This window comes from Gorilla gorilla, chromosome 17 (genome assembly GCF_029281585.2).
Source record: "Gorilla gorilla gorilla isolate KB3781 chromosome 17, NHGRI_mGorGor1-v2.1_pri, whole genome shotgun sequence".
Classification (NCBI taxonomy): Eukaryota; Metazoa; Chordata; class Mammalia; order Primates; family Hominidae; genus Gorilla; species Gorilla gorilla.
In genome coordinates, this window is record NC_073241.2 from 68,381,419 (window position 1) to 68,405,159 (window position 23,741).

The 23,741-nt window shown below is 35.1% G+C and overlaps 1 long non-coding RNA gene across 2 annotated transcripts in view; it reads right to left on the reverse strand.

Annotated features, from left to right (window-relative positions):
* LOC129528207 (uncharacterized) overlaps positions 1-23,741 on the reverse strand; it is a 47,957-nt gene that overhangs the window by 22,789 nt on the left and 1,427 nt on the right. The window contains exons 2-3 of one of the 2 annotated variants that reach the window (XR_008673425.1): positions 22,611-22,735; positions 2,351-2,447 (exon numbers count right to left, since the gene is read on the reverse strand). This is a non-coding gene — a long non-coding RNA (uncharacterized lncRNA). Of the gene's footprint in view, positions 1-2,350; positions 2,448-22,610; positions 22,736-23,741 lie in introns of those variants that run through there. The other variant, XR_008673426.2, reaches the window with a different exon arrangement.

Consider the following 23,741-nt stretch of genomic DNA (forward strand, 5'->3'; position numbering starts at 1 on the left):
CTGAAGCAATACTCCCACCTCAACCTTCTGAATAGTTAGAACTTCAGGTGGATGCCACCTGCCCAGCTAACTTCATTTGACTCATTTTCACCTTTTTGTAAAGATGAGGTCTTGCTGTGTTGTCTAGGCTGGCCTGGAACTACTGGCCTCAAGTGGTTCTCCTGCTTTGGCTTCCCAAAGCACAGGAATGACAGACATGAGCCACCACGCCTGACCTCCACCACTCTGTATTAAGGGAAATATGAATATCCTGGCATGGTGAGATGAGACAATGTATGCAAAAACTTATTTTTAAATTATAATAGTTATACATATTTAAGACACCGTTTATTAACATTTACCACATACCCTATAGGCATATTTCTTGAAATTTTAACAACTCCGAAGTTAAGATTGAGGTGTGTTGGAGTTTAAGTGTTGGTGCTTTTTTTGTCTCCTTAGTTCAACATAAAATAATGGTGCTTTTTCTAAGTAATAGTACCCTTGAATCAGTGAAAAAAAGTATATTATAATTATTGTAAATTTCAGCAATTTATAGATAGCACAATTTCTTATGAAAGAAGTATTTGTACAAACTGACTGCAAAAAAAGTAATCATAGACTGATGACAACACAGAAAAAAAGCAAAAAAAAAAAAAAAACTGAGATGAAAAGCTCCACGTGCAAGTATAGTCAGTCTCATTTCTTGGCAAGTATAACAGCACATTTAATGGGTTGAAATAAAGTGTTGACATTCTCATATTGTTTTAAAATACTGAGAATAACATGGTAATAGGCCCTTTAAGTATATGTAAACTTATAATATCATGTTTTTAATGTCACTTTAATATATACTCATTTTATTTTGTTCTCATCAGGGCTCTATTATATATGCAGTGCAAATATATACAACCTCCTTTTACAGACAGTAAAACTGAAGACCCCCAAAATGCAGTAATGTCTCTCAGTTCATGGTGTGTTAACATGACTTTAAGACCTGAAACAGGATTTGATTTCTAAATCCATTTTCTTTCTATCATGCCGGGCATAATTTTCTCCTAGTAGACTCTAGAGGCACTAAAAACCTAAATCACAGGCTTTTTGACTGAGCTTTAGAGCAAGAATAACCAAAAGTTCAGAGGAAGGGAAGAAACAATAATGCTTCATGTAGGATGGAAATATAGAACTCTTTCTTTTCTGTCTCCTTTTCCCCTGGATGTTTTCTTTGTTTATAGTCAATTAAAATCCTGGTTTCTTATTGAGGCACTCGATATCTTTCAATAATCCATAACTGTTGATTCTGATCTAATTATTGTTCCATGCCCACAAAAATGACAAATTTACAAAGAACAAAATCTGATAATATTTAATGAAATGTTCACTCTTAATTCAAAGTAAGTGCTATGCATTTTACATTGGGTACCTCATTGTAGCCACTCAGAAATCGAGTGTCACACTAGATTTCAATCCTTGTCTGCATGTTTGGAAAGACAAGGTTGTTTCTGTGGCATAATGTTGCTTCCCATTAGAATTATAACAAAATCCAAGTAAAAGGATACACTTCATAGTTGTTAAGTCATGAACAGATAAGATGGTTCCATGAACAATATATTACAAACATGGATTATAAACAACAAAGTTATCAAATTAAATTAAAGTTAATGTTAAATCAAGCATTCCCCAAACTCTCTTTAAGCAATTTAATCTACTTTTGTGGCTTCACCATCACTTAGATGAAAATGACTTCAAAATTTATATATCCTGGCCACATTCCAAGATTCTGACACATATAGCCAGCTGCCTCCAAAACGTTTCCAGTTGGACTTACCACCAATTTCCCAAATAGAAGACACCTTCCTCAGTGCTGGAAATGATGCTGTGTTTGTATTAGTTTGTTTATTTGTTTTATAAGAATATGAGATAAACTATTGACAGGGTGTCTTTAATATTTTGTTTTTAGGATATTTCCTGGTACACATTAGGTAATCAATGAATATTTATTTCAAAAATGAGTAGTAACTACTATGTACAGTTATTGCTATGTTACATGGTCATAAAGAATTAAATGTTTAGGTAAGAAACTCAATGAAGCCCAAATTATGCTTAATTTGTACAAAAAATGAATAGAAAGAAATCTAGCTGGAACATAAGGTCATTTTCAGGTAGAGGCCCCAGTGAGGTTATGTATATTTAAATTCTATGTATAGACAGAACTCTCTTTATTTGAGGGGGAAAATGAAATAATCTCTAACATAGCTCAGGGTCAAGCTTTGAATTTATTCAACCCATATAGTTTGGCCAGGATACCAGAAAAAAAATTCAGATGAGGATATTATTGTTCTTCTTCTCCATGATGTTGGCTCTAAATAATGCCCTCTATTATCCTTTAGCTCCCCAACCCTTATAGATGAAAACAAGTCCAGCAACGGATTCTGCTATCATGTTTTTCTTTGTAAGAATATTCAGCCCTGCAACAACAGAATTTGATGTCAATTTAGTTTTGTTGTAACCACACATTAATCTTGCATCCCAGTGTCTACTGTGGGCTCTTATTTTATTTCTTCTGTCCAGCACTCTTTTTTAAAACTGATGTCCTTTTACCTGTTTGTGTCCCCTCTGTATAAACCCAATAATTATTATGTAGTTTAATGACACTGCAGCAATAAAATTAATAGTGGCTGTGACAGTGCCCACTAAACATTTACAAATGCCTTCAAATGTTAATGTAATGTAAGTCCATGCAACATAGCTATCGGCAAACACTTTATTATCAGCTTTAAAAATCTTTACCTCAATTTTGAAATCTGATTTTATCAAACTCCTCAGTTTATAGGATGCAATCATCATCAGTCCATACAAGGCCATTTCTTTTAGTGTTTATTCTCTTTTTACCTAAATTTCAGTTCTATTCTATCACTCTCATTGGCTCCAACTTTCATGTCAAATATCTTTTATATATATATGCCTTCTTCTACAACATATGGTAATTATTTATTGTCTATGTGTTTGTAAATTACCAAAAAAATTGTTGAGCTGTAGGTAGAATTATATTTCTTATATTTTTTCACTCAGCAGTTTTCAAATTCTATCTGGGTTGCCAGACGTACCTTGGAGCTTCTAATTTTAAGTGCTTTATGTTACGGGCCGAATTGTATCTCCCTAAAATTTATTTGTTGAAGTTACAACTCTCCAGTACCTCGGAATGTAACTGTATGTGAAGATAAGGTCTTTAAAGAGATGGTTGAGTTAAAATGAAACCCAAATTCAATATGACTGATGGATTATAAGAAGAAGAAGAGACGTTGGAGGCAGGTGTGCACAGAGAAAAGACCATGTGAAGATAAACAAGAGAGCCTGTCATCCAAGGAGAAAGGGCTCAGGGAAGCTATCCCTGATGACACCTTGATCTTGGACTTCCAGCCTTCAGAATGGTGAGAAAATAAATTTCAGTTGTTTAAGTCACTCAGCCTCTGGGATTTTGTTACAGCATCCCTAACATACTAATACATTTAGTATTTCATTACACGCATGGATTTGTGGACCAAAAGATATCTGAGACAAGTCTCAATCAATTTAGAAAGTTTGTTTTGCCAAGCATAAGGACACGCACCCAAGAAGTAGTTCTGTGCCTTCTTCAGATATGATTTTGAGAGCTTCAATATTTAAAAGGGAAAGAGTGGATATTGGGGAAAGAGGAAGAAATTCTACAAAGGTGTGGGTAAATAGACAAACGGTTGAATCTTTTCAGTCTCTGATCAGCCTTTCACCAAATACATAATTTACATGTAAAAGACGAGTAGAGGAATTGTAACTTATGCCTTCCTCTAGCCCAGTGAATCTGCATTTTTACATCAGAGGAAACAATCAGATATGCATTTGTCTCAGGTGAGCCGAGGGATGACTTAGAGTTCTGTCCTTTTTCTGGCATCTGTGAAGATAAGCTATCGATATATACTGCCGTGGTGACATTCAACAGAACCGTTTTAGAATAAAGATCTTGGGGCCCACAAGGAATTTCCTAGTGGGCAAATTGTGAGGGAGGTATGTAGCTTTTTGTAAAAAATAAATAAATAAATAAAAATCTTTGTAGCTATCTTATTTAGGAATATACTGAGAGACAGGTTTACTTGATGCAGTTCCCAGCTTGACTTTTCCCTTTGGCTTAGTGATTTGGGGGTCCCGAGGTTTATTTTCCTTTCACAGATTCTACACACACATGCACACATACACATATCTAATGTCACTCATACTGTTACAGTAGGTCAGCATGAGCAGGGCAGGAGAGGGCTCCCCCACCCCACAAGGAATGTCAGGCGACCATCAGGTGATGTTGAGGTTGTTGTAAACTGTCTCACTAAAATAATAATTTGTCCCAGCCAGATCCAGAGAAAGGCAGTCTCCTAACAGACAAAAACCTGAAACTGGTGATCAGCAGTTTCCTGACAAGATCTCAGGAGTTGAGTGAGTGGGTTCAGGCATGTTCACTAAGAGGCAAAATGGCACATTTTAACTGGTATATGACCTTCTAGGGACATTTGGTAAGGGAAAAACACCTCAATTGAGCATGTACAACTCCAGTAAATACACTGTGCATGCTCACCTCCCAAGTGCTAGCCAGTCCCTGTGTATGTGGACAGCCCATGCCAAGAGAAGAATTAGGGAGAAGGGAGACAAGACCCCAGAAGTATGCCAACATATAAAACAGGTTCAAAGATCAAACAGGGCACCTGATCTCTTAAGTTGCCCACTTGGCCTGCTTCCAAGTGTACTTTACTTCCTTTCATTCCTGCTCTAAAGCTTTTTAATAAACTTTCACTCCTGCTCTAAACTTGCCTCAGTATCTCGCTCTGCCTTATGCCCGTCAGTCAAATTATTTCTTCTGAGGAGGCAAGAATTGAGGTTGCTACAGACTCATATGGATTCTCTGTCAGTAACAATATTCCCAGCTCCTGTAATGGTCACTTCAGTTGTAACCAACTCTCTGCAACCACAAATAGTGCTGTGATAAACAAATTCATACATAGTTCCTTTGCAGGGGATTCTCTACAGCATATTTCCACAAGAAAAGAGATAGGGTATGCACAACCATTTTCACTAAACATGGCTAATTTGCTCACTTAAATGGAAGTATCACATTACACTCTTACTAGCAACAGGTGAAATTTCCTTTCTCTCACAAGTTAGCCAAAGTATTATTTGAGTAACTTATTGTCAACAATCTGAAGGTTGTCAAAATGTATCACATTGTTGTAATGTGTATTTATATGATTATTAGTGAGAAATACTTTTTTGTTCCAGCACTCTTGATCACTTTAGTAGTAATTACCTATTCAGATATTTTGTCCTTTATTTGCTTTCCGATTTTTTCTAATTTTTTTGAGCTATTTATTATATTTTTAAATATTAATTCCTTATGGAGTTTAGGCATTGGAAATATCTCTTTGCAATCTATTATTTATCTTTTTACTCTATCACATCCACTGAATTCACCAAATGATGGCTGAAAGGATAGTCTTAAAGGGAACCCAAACCCCAACCAGTTTGGCTTTTCATAATCTTGAAATTTTTATCTTTTTGAGTTCTGCCCTTGTCTTTATGATTTCCTTTGTTATCTTTTAATTGTTTTATTTAGTTTCTGTCTTTCTGGATTTTTTTCTTAGTATTTTTTATAGCTAAATATGAATTTTTCTCTGAGTACCACTGGTTTAGCTGTGTTTAATAGATTTTAGGCTGGGTGCAGTGGCTCACGCCTGTAATCCCAGCACTTTGGGAGGCCAAGGCAGACAAATTGCAAGGTCAAGAGATTGAGACCATCCTGGCCAACATGGTGAAACCCTGTCTGTACTAAAAATACAAAAATTAGTAGGGCTTGGTGGCGCATGCCTGTAGTCCCAGCTACTTGGGAGGCTGAGGCAGGAGAATTGCTTGAACCTGAGAGGCAGAGGTTGCAGTAAGCCGAGTTCATGTCACTGCTCTGTTGCCTGGCGACAGAGTGAGACTCCATTTCAAATATATATATATATACATATATATATGTATATATATGTATGTGTGTATATATATGTATGTATATATATGTATGTGTGTGTATATATATATATAAAACTGTTAGTAATTATACGTCAATTTTCTGTAAGATCTTTATAGTTTCTTTTGGAATTAGATTGCTCTTTAACTCAAAAGTTTAGTAGTAAAATTTCAACTTAAATTTATATATACTTTTAATGCTAGACTATGCCTACTAATTAATAAGGCAATTGTATGCTCATCAGAGAATATATGTGAAAAACTATTTTTTTTTTTGGAATTTTTTGTTTCATTTGTAGGTCAAGACACAGTTACTGTTCACGAATGCTCAATGTATTCTTGGAAATTATGACTGTTGCCTTTGTTGGACAAAAATTTTATGTATGTATAAACATTACTGTGAATACACTATTTAGAAATATTTATTACTTTATGTCCAACAAATACGTAGAATATTTGTTCTTCTTAATCATGTTATTTCAACAATCAATATGTTTATTACTTTTTCTCTGTTTAATTACTCAGATTCTGAAAAGTTTATGACAAAATATCAAGCAAGAATTGCTGATTTGTCTATTTCCTCTTTAGTGCTGTCAGTTGTTTGGTTTTTAAGTTATTTTGTTATGTGTTTATATGCTAATGATGATTATGTTAATTATATCTTCTTCATTATATTATTTACTTTGTTAATATAGAATAGCCATTCATATTTATATTTTTTATCAAAAATTTGTATTGTTTAACATAAAACTGCTGCATTTTTTTGTGTTGTTAGCTTGTTATATTTTTTCCAATCTGTCATTTTCAAGCTTTCTGTATTATTTTTATTTGAAGTGTTTCTTATGAACTACCAATCTTACAGATTTTTCCTTTTTATGCAAACCTATGTCTCTAGCTTTTATTTGGTAAGTAGAGCCTATTTTTATTCATAAGCATTACTCTAATATTACAACTTATTTCTGCTTCATTTCAAAATATGAAATATTTCTCTATGCTTTTATTTTCTCTCACTAAATACATCAAGTTGATTTCTTGGCAGTGTTCATTCAATGCTTTAAGCTTCTCTTAGTTTTATTTTATTACATTTTGGCCTTGTTTTTAAATTTTATAGACACCCAGCATCTCCAATAGACTCTTCTTTATGCCTAGCTGTTTGGCCTAAGTTATATTTCCAATATCTTTCTATATCTTCCTGTGGATAAAGTCTATTTCAGATTTTTGTTTTTTCATCCCATTAATTCTTTGCCATAACACATAGCTTACTTAATTTCCTGTCTTTATCTAGCAGTCGTACCTTTTAGTTGTCTTGACCTGTTTTCCTGAGGCTATCAACTAAATTGGCTGGTATTAGGGTTTGTGCCTCAGTGCTGCCCATTCGCCAGCTCTCTCCAACCACTTTCACCAACACATATCAGATAATGCTGCCCTTAATAAGTTAGAGGTGCTCATCTTACAAACAAAATGAAACAAGAAACCTGCCTTGGACCATAACGTGTATGTTCCGGGGACAAGACAACTCTCTGGAACTAGAGTCTTTCTCTGAATCTGTTGAAATCTGTGCCCTAATCTAACTAGTCCTTAAGGATTTCCCTGGCCTGTTCTAAGTTGATACAACTGATTCTAGAATATTGGGGTGAGTAGTGATACACTAATGGCAATTTGGGGGCAAGAAATAAACACAAATGTAAAGATCTTACTTTTCTTATTCTTTAGCTAGAACTCCTTGATTATGGAGTGCACATTTTTCAGCTCCCTTCCCTCCATCTCTCACTGGCAACCAACCATTTTATTCTTACACAGAGATTTCAGAGACTTCGTATTTACTTTCACAGATCTGAAAATCTCCAAATTCCTTCTGTAGGATTGCAAGGTTGGATTTAGATGAGGATAGAGGAAGAAGCCAAAAACTCATGATATTTTCCCCATCTTCTTGGGAAAATAAAGTTGGCAACAGCTTCTGGAGGAGCCATCATCTTTGTATACATGTGTGTGTGTTTGTGTATGTGTGTTGTTTAGAGTGTGTGTTTCTGCCATAGCTTTCAGTTTCAGTATCAATGTTGGCTAATTTTTGCCTAGGTTTTTCATAATAAAATAAAAATATATCCAAATATCTAATTTTTTTCTCCTGATGTGTCAAAATTTTTTAACGATGAGTTTTTCTTGAGTTTCCAGCATGTACATACCAAACAAAAGCAAAGTAAGATGTAAACACTCATAGCTTTACTCTCTTCCAAGCAGAATGAAAATATTTCCCACATCCTTCCCTGCCTTTCTAGTAGCTCACCAATACAGTTGCATTTACATATTTAATTCTGTTTTGAAACTTTCTGCTTATAAAATTGTATAAATAGCTTGACCACATAACAAACATTTTAAGGTCAATAGCACAATTGCTCCATTGTGAGTCTTGCCTTCATGTGGAATGTAACAATCCATTTTTCTGATGTTACTAATGTAAGTACATTTCATTGTAATATTTAAGTCTCATTTGATTAATTTCAATGGTAACCTTAAGGTTTTGAATAAACTTTGAAAGAAGCTAAGTAGCTTCCCTGCAGAATGACTCTATTTTCTTTCAAGCTGCAGAAAAATTTTGTAAAATTGTATTGCCTCCCTTATGTTGAGGACTTTGAAAATTTTCATTGATAATTAGTTGTCATCCAACTTAAGATGACAAAACACAACAAAGAAACTCAGCATGTCTTTATGTGAGAAATTTCAGCATATTACTTCTTCCATTTGGTATGTATGTCTAGTATGTTTGACTGCAGTTGAAAAATAATTTGTGCTAATATAAGACACTGTGGCAACTGAACCTAAGATGAATCATCCTTCTTATATTCATGATCAGATTTTATCTTAAAACTCCCCCTTTTCAAAATCAATGCTCCATTTTTTTACAGAATTATTTCACTTTACCAGAAAAATATATACCTACATCTAGAATTTTTATAAGTTTAGAAGGTAGATGTTTTCTTAAATGTAAAAATCAAAGAAGCACACCCAATTAACTTCAATCACTAAAAATCATGGTCCAGGGTTATTAAGGTTCAACCTTCCACAGTTTAAGACACACCTGCAAGACGCACCTCTTTCGTGCATATCTAAGCCTTACTTCACATTTAATTCTTCACAATGCATAGATATTTAATAAGGTAATTATGTGTTCAATTTTACCCTATATATGAAGATTTCTTTTTTTAAACAGAGGCTATACTAAGGGCCGTGTGTGGTGGCTCACGCCTGTAATCTCAACACTTTGGGAGGCCAAGGAGGGTGGATCACTTGAAGCCAGAAGTTTGAGACCAGCCTGGACAACATAGTGAAACCCTGTCTCTACTAAAAGTACAAACATTAGCCAAGTGTGTTGGTGTGTGCTTGTAATCCCAGCTAATTGGGAAGTTGAGACATGAGAATTGCTTGAACATGGGATGTGGAGGTTTCAGTGAGCTATCATGCCACTGCACTCCAGCCCAGGTGACAGAGCAAAATTCTGTCTCAAAAAAAAAAAAAAAAAAAGGGAGAGGATATACTAGGAATAAAGTCAGCTTAATTCTGAAGGTTTCTATTTAGTGTCCTAAAGCCATGCAGTGCTACAAGAAGGACAGGCAAGTGCGTACATGCAAAGACAGACACACTTTTAAGCTAGGTTAAATTTGGATGACAAAAAAGTACAAAAATCAAACAAACAAACAAAAAGAACCATGTTCCTCTAATTGTATGTATGTGGGCCAGAAAGAACCAAAAACAGTGGAATCAAGGCACAAGACTACAGCTGGGTGACAAGAAAGGAAGAAAGGAAGGTGCCACAGTGTGGTGGAGGTGGGGAGGTAACAGATCTTAGAATGGACAAGCCAGTAACTGCTACCCAAAGATCCAGGCCTCACCATGACTGGCACTTCTGTGATCAGGCTCAAGATTGAACAGAGTATGAATGATGAGAGGAGCTAGAATTAGAAAAAAATTAAGAGAGGCTCAAGACTGAGAGAAGGAAGGAAAGGTTTTATTCTTTGATGCAATAGCCAGTGAAGGAAAGGAGTCAGGTGAATGTTGGTGGAGAAAGAATGTACTTAATTACAACCTGGGGACCATATTTTTAAGGAAGTATCCATTCCTGTATCTACAGGGGAGGACAACACTGAAGATATAAATTTGACCACTTCTTTGATTTCTCATCATTTTCCATAGGAATCATCTGCCTTTGATGTTTCTGCAAAAACTGAACAAAAACTCATGTCATTTACATATATGTAATACCAAAAAAATGAGTAAAGACAGTAACCATCAGAAGATACAAAGAAAAGAGAAGTGAAATTAGGAGAAAATGTAGCCACTAAGTGTGTGTGTGTGTGTGTGTGTGTGTGCAGTGTACACAAATTAAATTTCTAACAATAATTTTATATATTAATTTTTGAAGTACATGAAGCAATTCCAGCTATGAAGGAAGGCCAAACACCAAAACAGGAAATCAGGAATAGAAATACCAGAAAACAAGAGGCAGTATCCAGGCCAAATGAAAGGGTGAAAGGAAAACCTACAGAACTAAAGTAAGAAATAGAGGGAGGAAAAAAGCAATTTGAGAAATGAATACTAGACTAACATGAGTGCAAAGGAAAATAGATCCCACAGATACTGCATTATAAACTACAAAGAATAGAATTGAGACAGAAAAACAAGCTAAAAGAGAAATAAAGGTCAAAAGAGTAAGAAAAAATGAAGAGTAGGCCGGGCATGGTGGCTCCCGCCTGTAATCCTAGCACTTTGGGAGGCAGAGGCAGGTGGATCACCTGAGGTCAGGAGTTTGAGACCAGCTTGGCCAACATGGTGAAACCCCATCTCCACTAAAAATACAAAAATTAGCTGGGCATTGTGGTGCATGCCTGTAATCTCAAGAGGCTGAGGGAGGAGAATCACTTGATCCCAGGAGGAAGAAGTTGCAGTGAGCCGAGATTGTGCCATTATACTCCAGCCTGGGTGACAAGAGCGAAACCCCATCTCAAAAAAAGAAAAAAAAAAGAAGAGTAAGGAAAATAACATACCATGTTTCCCTAACAGGAATATGCAACTGAAATCAAAATAATAAAGCAAAATAAAATGCTTAAATATATAATTTAAGAAACCTTTCCTGAAATGAAAGAAGCCTTGCATCTAAAAATTAGACATTCATGCAATATGCAAAGCAAAGTTGGCTCAGAATGCTTCATAATAACAAGTTAATGTAAATGTAAATTTAAATATGTAAAAATAGTTATTGCAATGCAAAGCAGGCCAGCCCCAAAGTTGGGGCTTGGCCCAGGAGGGTTCTTGGGTTTGCTCAAGAAAGAATACAAAAGCAAGCTGATGGTAGAAGAAAGCAGGTTTATTGAAGTGGCAGTGTATAGCAGAGTGGCTGCTCCTTGCAGAGAAGTGCTAACTCACAGGCAGTGCACCCTGTGTGTATGGGCTATTGGCTAGCTGTATGTATACCCACTTTTAACTATATGGAAATTAATGGGCAAGGTATTTAGAAATCTCTAGAAAAGACATGGTAACTTCCAGGTGTTGCCATGGCATTGGTAAACTGTCATGGTGCTGGTGACAGGATCTTATGCTGATGAGCAATGAGGGCAACTAGAGGATGCCTTTGGCACCATTTGTTGGTTTCAGTTAGTTTCTTCCTTTCATCCTGTTAAGAACAGGAAATAAGTCCTGACAGTCTCCTACCTCATTCTCCCCTCAGAGATTATATACTCCTCTTTAATCTTAAAGGGTTGTAGAAGGGCAAAGGTCTGTCTTCTCTAACTGCTTCCTGATGATTTTATGAGGGTAGGTCCGGCCCAGCATTGGAGGAGTATAAACCTCTGGATAAGTGATCTAAGGGACCCAAAGGCAGGATGTCTGTTTTCCAGGTCAGAAAATGGGATACATTGGAAGCCTTGTGCCAGCAGTGTCTTTGCATTGAATTGTTGTAATGTAGATAATACAAATTTTACTAAGAGTTTAAATAAGCAAGAGCTAATGATTAATACTAACAAGATAGCTGGTTAAAAGTCCTAGAAAAGGTAAAAAACAAGAGACTGACTAGAAATCCATTTACTGAATTCCAACAGCAGGTATAAAAGAGGTCTTTACCTGGGAAAAACTGTCTAGAACAGTAGAATAGAAAAATTACAATTAGAAAGAACAGAAAAATGTATGCTTTTATGCCTACTTATAGCATCATGTTACCATTTCTGACTGAATGTTAATTATCTTAAATAGGTGTGGAGGTCTTCCACCTATCTACAAATGGAAGTATTCTGGACAAGTGTGCCCAGTTAGTGATCCCCAGAAGTTAAACAGTAGTGGAAGTATTTAATAATATCTGATGAGGGCCTTCCCATTTTGGTTGAAATTAATCCTCAGGGGATACTTCTTTCCAAGTTTATAGTAAGCCTAATTCCCTGGATGAATGGGGGAATTGATTCTTTCCCTTGTGGGAGGAGGTAATATTTCATCTCATCTTTTCAAAGGGCCTTTTGAACCTGGCCTGAATTCCAAAATGGGGGGCATAGTGAAGCATGTCTGACTCCCTATTTCTTGTATTGTCTTAAGTTAGTTCTTCAGGTTTCTTATAGCCAATTAAATTTTCCAGGCCTTATGAGAATGGGGGTGGGAAGGCACTCATTAGCCCTTAAAACCTTTTTTAAGCAATATGAGAGTCAAAACTCAAAATGCAAAAATAAAGGTACACATCTCAAATAACCAAGAATATAGAATCAAGGTATATTGGAGAAAAAGATTGCTTTTATAGACCTCTAAGATAAAATATTTCAGCATCAGTCCATAACAATAGTTAGAATTGTAGCAGAAAAAATTTCAGGAGCTGATGAAAAAGCTGAAATAGAGAGCTATCATCTCAGGCTTTCTCAATAAGTTGAGAAAACTTGTTTTAACATAGGAGACCAATCTTTACAAAGACTATTATAAACATAAACAATTCCCTTTTAATTTCAGTCAACTTAATCATATGCAAAATTTCTTCACAAATTACCCTTTACAAACATTATCACAACTTACACGGGTTATCTATGACATGCTTGGACTTTCTGACTTGTCCTATACTATCTCTTAATAACCAGTCGTTTTACTCTAGGAAAATAACTTCCCATATGTATTAGTCCATTCTCATGCTGCTGTAAAGAACTTTTGAAGATTTGGTAATTTATAAAGGAAAGAGATTTAATTGACTCACAGTTTGGCATGGCTGGGAAAGCCTCAGGAAACTTACAATCATGGTAGAAAGGGAAGCAAACTCACCCTTTCTCACAAGGCAGCAGCAAGGAGAAGCAGAATGAACAAAAGGGAGAAAAGTGCCTTATAAAACCATCAGCTCTTGTGAGAATTCACTCACTGTCACGAGAACAGCATGAGGGCAACCACCACCATGATTCAATTACCTCCCTTCAGGTCCCTCCCACAACACATGCGGATTATGGGAACTACAATTCAAGATGTGCTTTGAGTGGGAATACAGCAAAGCTATGTCATCAAATAAAATTCTTTCTTATATAAAATTACTGTTTTATTTGTATCTTTCCTTACCAAAAATACATCTTTATATCCACAAAATTTCTCTCCCCTACTTCACATTTCTTCACAGAAATTTCACATTTCTCTCCCCTACTCTGCCTGGTTTGATAATTAACCTTTTAAAGTCCATAATTTAAACAACCTTTGATAAAAGTTGAATTTGACAAAATTGTTCTTTTTCTCAATAAAAACACATTGTCTTTGGCACATTTTATATGAACCAAGCAAACGAGAAATTCTAAATTGCCTTTTAGGTGTTAGTATTTTATAGACAAGAAACATTTAACAATTAAAAAAAGAAGCTTTCCCATATAAAAATCCTCTCTTAAGTGTCAATGAGCCAGACACCCAGTAAGCATCCAAAACAATTTAAAAATTTTAAATTACACAAAGAGTTCATCTATAAGTGTTTATCTCATTTCATTTACCTAATTCATCATTATTAATTTTTAGGAGTTTACTGAAATTGTTTATGAAAAAATGCAATATTAAACAAAGCTAATAATCACTGAAAGTTATATCCTAGTTAATGATTTTTAAAGTCTAAACATTAGGTAAACTGCTAGGTACAACTCTTAAAGTTGAACATATGACTATTTTGTCAGTAACTCAGAAGACTCAGCTGTCTTTATTGAGCCAACAATCTTAAATTAGCCTTATTTGTGTAATTCTGAAGACATTTCTATTTTTATCAATAATTTTAAAATCAATTTTATTTATCCAAGATTCATGTAAACTTGAAAAGCATATGAACTTACTTAATTTATAAGTATTCACTTACTTATAAGCCAATTTGATAGCATGCTAGACACAACACATAATACACGTACATACACACAAAAATATCTAAATGTGTATACATATACACAAAGGTCCAATAGCATCTACCTCAGAATTCTAGTCATAAGATGGCAATATAAATTCACCACTTTATAAAAAATAGATGGATTTCAAATTATTTTTCACAAGATTAAGACCTGTCTACAAGGCTAAACTTTGTTTGCCTTGATAAGTAATCCAGGGAAAGCTACAGACCAGAACTTGTGTAAGGTAGTTTTCATGGTAATTTTGATTTCAAATCTTCTTTTATCTCATGGTTTTTTAATGAAAGAAGAGAAGGAAGGGGTAAATAGAATTGCACAAAGGGTGCCCTGGAGTTCCCAAGCCAACAGAGAACTCACGCAGAAGTGGAGACACCAAAATGTTTAGGTGGCCACTTGTCTGTTGCTGCGGGGAGTCATCTGTCAAGTTGGGAATCTGGAAACTCCAGAAAAAAAAATGGACTTAAGCAAACCAGCAGTGGGGGGTGTAGGCGATTTCCTTCAATATCAAAGGCAGGGCAGGGGGAACACTCACCTGTCTGCAGGAGTCAAAATGACACTGACTAGTCTCCAACTTGGGGCCCCAGTAAAGGTCTCCCCTGGGTTCCCTTGATATGGGGGGGCTCATCTGTCATAAGGGGATCAATGCATAGATGACTGACCTGCCAGCAAGAGCAGTGGGTCCCACATAAAGTGGCAGTACTGCAGCCACTTGCTTATTTGCTCAGTTCTGCCATTCTGCCAGGAAATAAGATGGCCCTGGAAAGAGCCTTTGGTTAATACACATCTCTGCAATGTTGGCAGCTCTTTAGTATTAGTGTTCAGGTTACAGCTCTGTAGCTTCAACTGCCACCTCATCATCTATTGCCATCTTACTGATTGCCAGATCACTGCCTCACCTGCTCTCTCACTTCTTGCTTTCTTGTTGACTCCATGTCGGGCACCAGATGATGCAGGACAGGAAAGCCCCAAAATTTGGGCTTAGCATGGGAGGATCCTTGGCTTTGCTCAGGAAAGGATTTAAGAGTGATCTAGCAGTGGATGAATGTAGGTTTTTTGAAGGGGCAGTGTACAGCAGAGTAGCTACTCCATGCAGAGCAGGGAGCATGGAAAGTGCACCTAGAGTAGCAGCATACAGGCTGTTGGTTAGCTATATTTATATCCACTTTTAATTATACACAAATTAAGAGTTGGTTTATTCTGAAATCTCTAGAAAAGGCGTGGTAACTAATAGATGTTGCCATCGCATTCATAAACTGTCATGGCACTAGTGGGAGTTTCTTGGGGGGATGAGTATAAAAGGCAAATATAGTATGCCTTCAGCACCATTTACTGGTTTTGCCCATTTTTCTTTTATTTCATCCTGTCATAACTGGAAAATAATAAATGCTGATCTCCTACATCAATTGGACTTCAGATATAAAGAATGTATTCTTTAGGCAACTATACACACAAAAAGATCAAGACCCTCCCAAGGAAAACATTCACGAATGTGTCTGACTTCTCTACAGTAATAATCAATGCAGAGGTCATGAATACTGCCCACAAGTACTGTAGGAGGGTAACGTGCGGCCCCATATTTTTATGTCCCAATAAACTCTTTCTCAAGGATAAAGCCTATTGTTTTGAACATAAAATAAATGAAGAAATATTGCTCAGAGTTTCCAGAGATTCCTGGAAGGTGAATGCAAAATAACTGCCACATCAAAACAAAAACTTAGATGGAAAAAGGAGTGATAGAATACAATTTTGAATGCCAGCTATTTATGAATGTAGAAATGACACAGCTAACAAAAATGGGGGAAGAAGTTTAAAAGATGAAAAGTGGAATAAGCCTTTTCATTGCCTCATTTATAATAAGCAAAACTCAAAGACCCCACTAGAAACTAATAAAATAAGTATTAGACTTAAAGCATATTTAAAAATACAAAGGAAAATACTAAAAAGGATGATTTATAGAATGGATTGGGAAGGAAAGTAGGAAGCATTAAAAATAGGATAAAAGCTCATTTCAGGTTGTTCATTCTAAGAAACAAAAGGATACTACCTAAAAAAATACAAGCTAAGGACATTATATGAAGATGACCAGTAGCCTAAAAAAAACTTTCTGAATTTCAGAATAACTGAGGAAGAAAAAAGTTTGTAGTAAAAGACTTTAATATATTTTAAAACAATGCACATGATAGGAAAGAACACAACTTTTTTCATATCTATCTATAGGTAATCTCACATAACTCCTTACTGATTGGATCACAAAACAAAATCTCAATCTATTTCATAGAACAAAAAGTATCCCTGAAGTAAAATTGTTAAGCAACAAAAATAATAAAGAATTTAAAAGTGTAGATAGATATGACAAAAGTTCTACTAGGTAAATAAAAAGAAAAAGAAAAAAAAGAAATTATGTTTTTCAAATTAGACAAAGTAGAATACAGACAAAAACACAGAAAATGAGATGAAGAAGGTATAATTTTTAGTTTATCACATTTATTAATATGAATACAGCACACAGCAAAGCAGAAACTTTCATAAAGAAAAGGAAACAAAACAAATCACATAAAAAAAACAAAGTAAGTTTTTTTTTTCAATCCAGGACATATCAACTGGACAAAATTCAACTAAGGGTATAGAAGCCTTAAATGACACAGTAAATAAGATGTATTTGGTCAATGTGTATACTAAATACTAAACCATCATATTAAAGAACACACCACTCCTTCACATGACAAAAGAACATTCTCAAAATCCTATCAAACATTAGATTACAATAAAATAATAATAAAATCCAATGTGTTAAAATAATGAAGACCATTGATTCTGTTCTTGATGCAATAAAATAAAAAATCTATTACATAATGAGAAATTAATTTCAAAAAGGACCTATCATTAGGAAACGGGGGACTTCTCATAAACAACACTTTGTCAATGAGAAAATTAAAAATGGAAACCTAAAAGTTTTGCATAAAATATACTGAAATCATTAAGTATTAAAACTTGCAGGTTTTAGCCAAAAAACTATACAACAGAGAAAAATGTATATGATAATATCAATAATATTTTGACAAAAAAAGTTGCTACCTTTTATATTTATATAACTAACTTTCAATTTTATTATTTATATGAAGCATTCATACTCTATGCTCCTTGAATATTAGAATCAACTGGGAAAGTTTTTAAAAATATATTAATATCTGGTTCCCAGTGCTAGTAGTTTGGTTTGATGTAACTCTACATCAATAAAAATAAATTTCAAATGGAGTAAATCTTATGAAGAAGAAATATTGTTAAATATTTCGTACTATCCAAAGCAATTTACAGATTTAATAAAATCCATGTCAAACTACCAATAACATTCTTCACAGAAATAGAAAAAAATCCTAAAATACATATGAAACCAAAAAAGCAATCCTGAGAAAAAAGGATAAAAGCTTAAGTTACATTCCCTGACTTAAATTCTACTACAAAGAGCCATAATAACCAAAACAGCATGATACTTGCATAAAAACATATAAACCAAAGGAACAGAATAGACAGAAATCCATCCACACATTTACAGTCAATTCATTTTTCACCACGTCACCAAGAACATACACTGAGGAAAGGACAGTCTTCAATAAATGATGCTAGGAAAACTGGATATCCATATGTAGAAGAATGAAACTAGAACCCTATTTCTCACCCTACAAAAAATCAAATTAAAATGGATTAAAGATTTAACTCTAAAACTTGAAACTATGAAACTATTTTTAAAAATTGGGGAAATGCTTCAGGACATTGATTTGGGCAAAGATTTCTTGAGTAAGTCTTCAAAAGCACAGTCAACCAAAGCCATAATTTAAAAATGGAATCACATGAAGCTAAAAAGCTTCTACACAGCAGAGAAACCAATCAAGAAAGTAAAGAGGCAGCCTGAAGAATGGGAGAAAATATTTTCAAACTATTCAGCTAACAAGGATTAACAACCAGAATATATAATGAAATCAAACAACCCAATAGCAATAAAAACAAATAATGTAATTTAAAAATGGACAAAAAATCTGATTGGCCATTTCTCAAAAGAAGACACACCAATAGCTAACAAGTATATGAAAAGCTTGCTCAAAATCATCAATTATCATGGAAATGTAAATCAAAATCACAGTAAAATATCATCATACCCCAGTTAGAGTGGCTATTAACAAAAAGACAGAAGATAGCAAATTTTGGTGTGGATGAGGAGAAACAGGAACTCTCATACACTGTTGGTGGAAATGTAAATTAGTACAGCCATTATGGTACATAATATGGATGTTTCTTAAAAATATAAAAACATAACTAACAGATGATCCAGCAATCCCATTGCTGAGTATATATCCAAAGAATGAAAATCAGTATATCAAAGAAATATTTGCACTTCCATGTTTAGTGTAGTGCTATTCACAATAGCCAAGATATGGAATCAATCTATGTATCCATCAATGGATGAATGGATAAAGAAAATGTATGTAGCATATATGCACAATGTAATATTATTCTGCCATTAAAAAAGAATGGATGGCACTGGAAGACATTATGCTAAGTGCAATAAGTCAGGAACAGAAAGACAAATATCACATGTTCTCACTCATATGTGGGAGCTAAAAAAAAATTATTATAATTACCACCATTATAAATGGTGGTTACCAGAGGTTGAGAAGTGTAGTGGGGGGCATTAGGGGGGTTATAGAAGTATTAGTTAATAGGTACAAATGTAGTAAGATAGAAGTGACAGTGGCAGGAGGTAGACAAATGCCTAGGCAGATAGGGGTAAGTCCCCAATGAAACCCAACCTCCAAGCCAGAGACAGTTTGAAAGCCAAGCTTCAAATCAATTGCATGGACTAGATTGAGTACCTGTCTTCCAATTTGGTGTGCTTTCCTCTGACTGATCCCCACCCTTCACATATTTTACATATGCCTACCCTTTTCTTTCTTTTTTTTTTTTGAGACAAAGTCTCGCTCTGTGGCCCAGGCTGGAGTGCAGTGGCATGATCTAGGCTCACTGCAAGCTCTGCCTCCCAGGTTCATGCCATTCTCCTGCCTCAGCCTCCCGAGTAGCTGAGACTACAGGTGCCCGCCACCACGCCTGGCTAATTTTTTCCATTTTTTAGTAGAGAAAGGGTTTCACCGTGTTAGCCAGGATGGTCTTGATCTCCTGACCTCATGATCTGCCCACCTTGGCCTCCCAAAATGCTGGGATTACAGGCGTAAGCCACCGCGCCCGGCCATACCTACCCTTTTCTAATTGCTTTTCTATGCTGCTGTGCCCATCTTTCAGAGATGCCTTTGCTTTAGCCTTTCTTTGCACACTCACAAACCAATCAGCATGCACTTCCCTATCCCGAGCCCATAACAGCCCCAGACTCAGCCACACAGGAAGAGAAATCACTGAACTGCAGGGATGGGGGACTAACCCTGCATCCCCTCTCTGCTGAGAGGTGTTCTGTCACTCAATAAAATTCTTCTCTGCCCTCCTTACCCTTCAATTGTCAGTGTATCCTCATTCTTCTTGGATGCAAAACAAGAGCTTGGGAATCGCCAAATGTGGGTATAAGCTATAGCACAGGCAGACTGGGGCACACCAGACCTAGCCACGGGCTGAGTTGGTGTGCAAGCCAGTCTTGGCCTGGGCAGGCTGAGTGGGTGGGGCACCTCCTGCAGCAGGTGAGCATGCCCAAGTGAGGCCTGGGCAGGTGTATTGCCAGCCAGAGGTCCCAGCTGGCAAAGTAACTGAGAAAAATCCTGCATGAGAAGAAATAAGATCTAGTGTCCAGTAGCACAATTGGACAACAATAGCTAATAATAATTTATTGTATATAACAACAATTTATTGTATAATTCAGAATTTAAAAATATATTATTAAAAATCAATGCAAACACATTTTTTAGAAAAAATATAGGGTATCTCAGTTACCTCAAGGTAGCATATGATATTTCTAAACAATATAAAAAATGGCAAGTCCAGAAGGAAGAAATTGATAATTTGACAAACACATAACAAATTTTAAGGTTTTTTAAATAAATAGTAAATCTCAACAGAAATGGTCAATAATAGTGGACTATTTAAATAAATTATGTATAAATATGCATGTAGACTTATACATATATAAGAAATTAAGAGCCCATTAAAAGTGACTCATTAAAATACTGTGAAAAGTGCTCATTAATGTTTAAATACTCAGAAATAATATTATGTGAAAAATTTTAAAGATACAGATATATAAATTATAATCCTAATTCTTAAAATGCACACCTATGTGCATATACACATGATTAAAAAAAAGAGTAATACCAAAATTAGTTCAGGGTTGATTTTCAGTTAATGAAATATGTGCTTGTTCTTTTATTTTTTATCTTGTTTAGTTTTTTACTATATTATTTTATCCAAATTTTAAAACTATGTACATTTGAAAATGTGAGCAGCTTCAGATGCAGTGAACCAGTTCCACTTTGGCTCCAACCAGACAAACCATGTCACCATACGATTAGATAAACCCAGATGCTGCCTACATACATGTGGATTCTCATATTCATGAATTTGAGCCTCTGCTCTGCCAAGTGGGCAGTAAATTGTCATATAGAAGACAGCCTGAAAGGAAGTGTATTCCAGTAGATAGAATTAAACACCATAATGACAAGAATATGAATTATCTTCATAATGTAGTAACTTCCTTTCTGTTCAACTTTGAAAAAGTAATTTAACTTGTGTGTTTCAGTCTCCGTTAAATTGATGATAATATCTTTCTTTGTTAACAAAGTGCTTTGAAATCACTGTGTGACATGTAATATATTACCAGAAAGTATTCTTATTTCACCCTGCATTGTAACCTCTCAGGAAAAGGATCTATGCATCATTGTGAGTATTTTAATGTACAATGTTGGCAAAAAAACGAGGATATGATTGAGAATGATACAAAAAACACTGTAATGCTCTTCTGTAAGTCAGTGTTATGAACTCACCTTGAATGTTGAATTGACTAATAGTACGTTTACATCAATGGAATGACAAATGTAAGGAAGTTTCAGAGAACACGTAATGAGACCCTATTTGTGAAGGAGGCAGAGATAAATAGAGGGTAACAGAACTTAGTATGCAAAAATAGGGCTGTAGTTCAAGAGAAGAAACAGAATTACAGGAATTACACAGAAGTAAAGAGAAAGAAGGCCTATTTCTCTCTTATGAAGACTTGAAGTTTAATTGAGCGACTTACAGTGTAAATAAATGAAGGTACCATTTTAACAAATTAGTTCTCAACTTATTATTGAATTCATTATCCAAGTGATGGTAGAGAGAAAAACATGCATTGTTTAAAGATAGCTTAAAGCATAGTAGCTCTTATAAATTTGTATGTATATGTACTTGAATTGCTAACACTACAAGTGTCCCTTTTTGACATGAATGGCAATGGGGCATAGTCGTGTTTTTATCAAGCCATTAATTGCTTTGGTGCTTCCCTTGTAGAGAATGCCTCTGGTCCCAGAAAACCATGAAACTAAGTAGAAACATGTTCCTGAATTAATTACATATTCTTTTTCCAATTTAAAAGGAACAAAACAAAAGGAATAAAATAAAAGTACTTATTTATCATATTTGATAACAGAAATAACAATACCAGATAATACATCTGAATAAGATTTGTAGGCCTTAATATAGTATATAATATTTGTATGTCTTACAATCTCTTTTTTAAAACAGAAAATAGTATATTTTTCTCACTTCTTAAGAAAGATGTACCCATGATCATGAACTGGCAACATTGCAATCATTTGGAAATATTCAGGAAATAACATTTCCTTCTTGTTGGTTTGTGGGTGGCATATAGTGTGACATACTAGCAGAGTAAAATCTTATAGATTTGGCCTCAAATTCATCCCATCATTTGCTAGCAATCGAGTTTCAGAATTTTTCTAGATGTCTGTTACCTCAAACATAATATAGAAACAAGAAACCAAATTTAAAATCTTGGAGATGTAAATGAGAAAAATGCAGGTATAAATGGCCAGCAAAAATTGAAGCAGTTAAGATCAGTCAATAAAGACCAGATTCATCATCAGTTAGGGGTTTTGGATATTAACCATTCATCATTATTTCAGTAATATTTAGCAAACCACAACATTTTTTAAAATCACTTTTCCCATATGTGTCATTAGGATAATAATAGTCACTTCATACTGTTCTGAGAAGAGATTATAGCAAATTAATCAAGGGTCATACCTTTCTTCCCACCTGCATTCTTCACTAGTTGCACCATTAAAGACAACACCACCAGGTTGAACGTTTACAGACTGAATTCATCACCAAGGGGTTACATGCTCAATCTGCTTTGGTTATTTTAATGTCTGAAATAATAAGATTTGGCAGTTTTACAAAAGTAAACGATATGAACCATTGAATGTTGATATAGAGTTTAGTGATCAACTTTTATATAAAAATTTATATTGAACTGACATATTTTTCCAACATTGTGTTTTATTTTTTACATTTCTATAGTTGAAGAAATAAAAATAACATTTTGAGCAATATGTGTGGGATGGCCAGAAATTTGTTCTTAGAACCATGAACAAAGTTGAGCAATTATTTTGGCTACCACATGAGATATTAATTGACTAATTGACCATCAAAATATGTTATTCAAGGATTATTTGGATTTGGTCAATGGTGGGGAAAGGTACTGGGATGTCACAGGAAAGTTTGAGGAACTTTCTAGAACTCTCCTTTCTTATTTTAGCTAAAATCATTTCAAACAGGAAAACTATCTCTTTTACCAAAATCTCAGAGGGCTGGTCTAAGTCCTGCTGCTTACCACACAGAAAGCCAATCACAGAGATAACAATTATTGCCAGGGAAGAAGGCTTTAATTGGGTGCTGCAGCTGAGGAGAAGGGAGATCAGTCTCAAATTCATCTCCTTGACTAAAATTAGGGGTTTATATAGCAGGGAAGAAATGTAACCATGTATGGGAAAACAGGAATTAGGGAGAAGTAAGGAAGAGGAGTTGGTCAACAGGAAACAGGTGGTTGGATAGGCAATCATGGTGAGTGAGGGGTCTGGCTTCTTATTGTCCAGATGTGGTGATCTGGTAAGTTTTAGCTCCTTAATACTATCTGGGAGCCCTGATGGGTGATTTCGTGAGAAAGGAACTCAGAAAAGACAAATGCAACTTTCTCAAGTTTTAACACTGGGAAGATCAGTTTCTATGTTTATTAAAAGAAGCCATAAATACAAGTTCTATGGGACAACTGGGTGGGTTTCATCTCTATCTTAGCAGCATGTTGCATTTTGAAGTTCAGCAATTCCTCCTGGAGCATCTAATTCAGATCATTGATTTAAAAATAAACACTTGAAT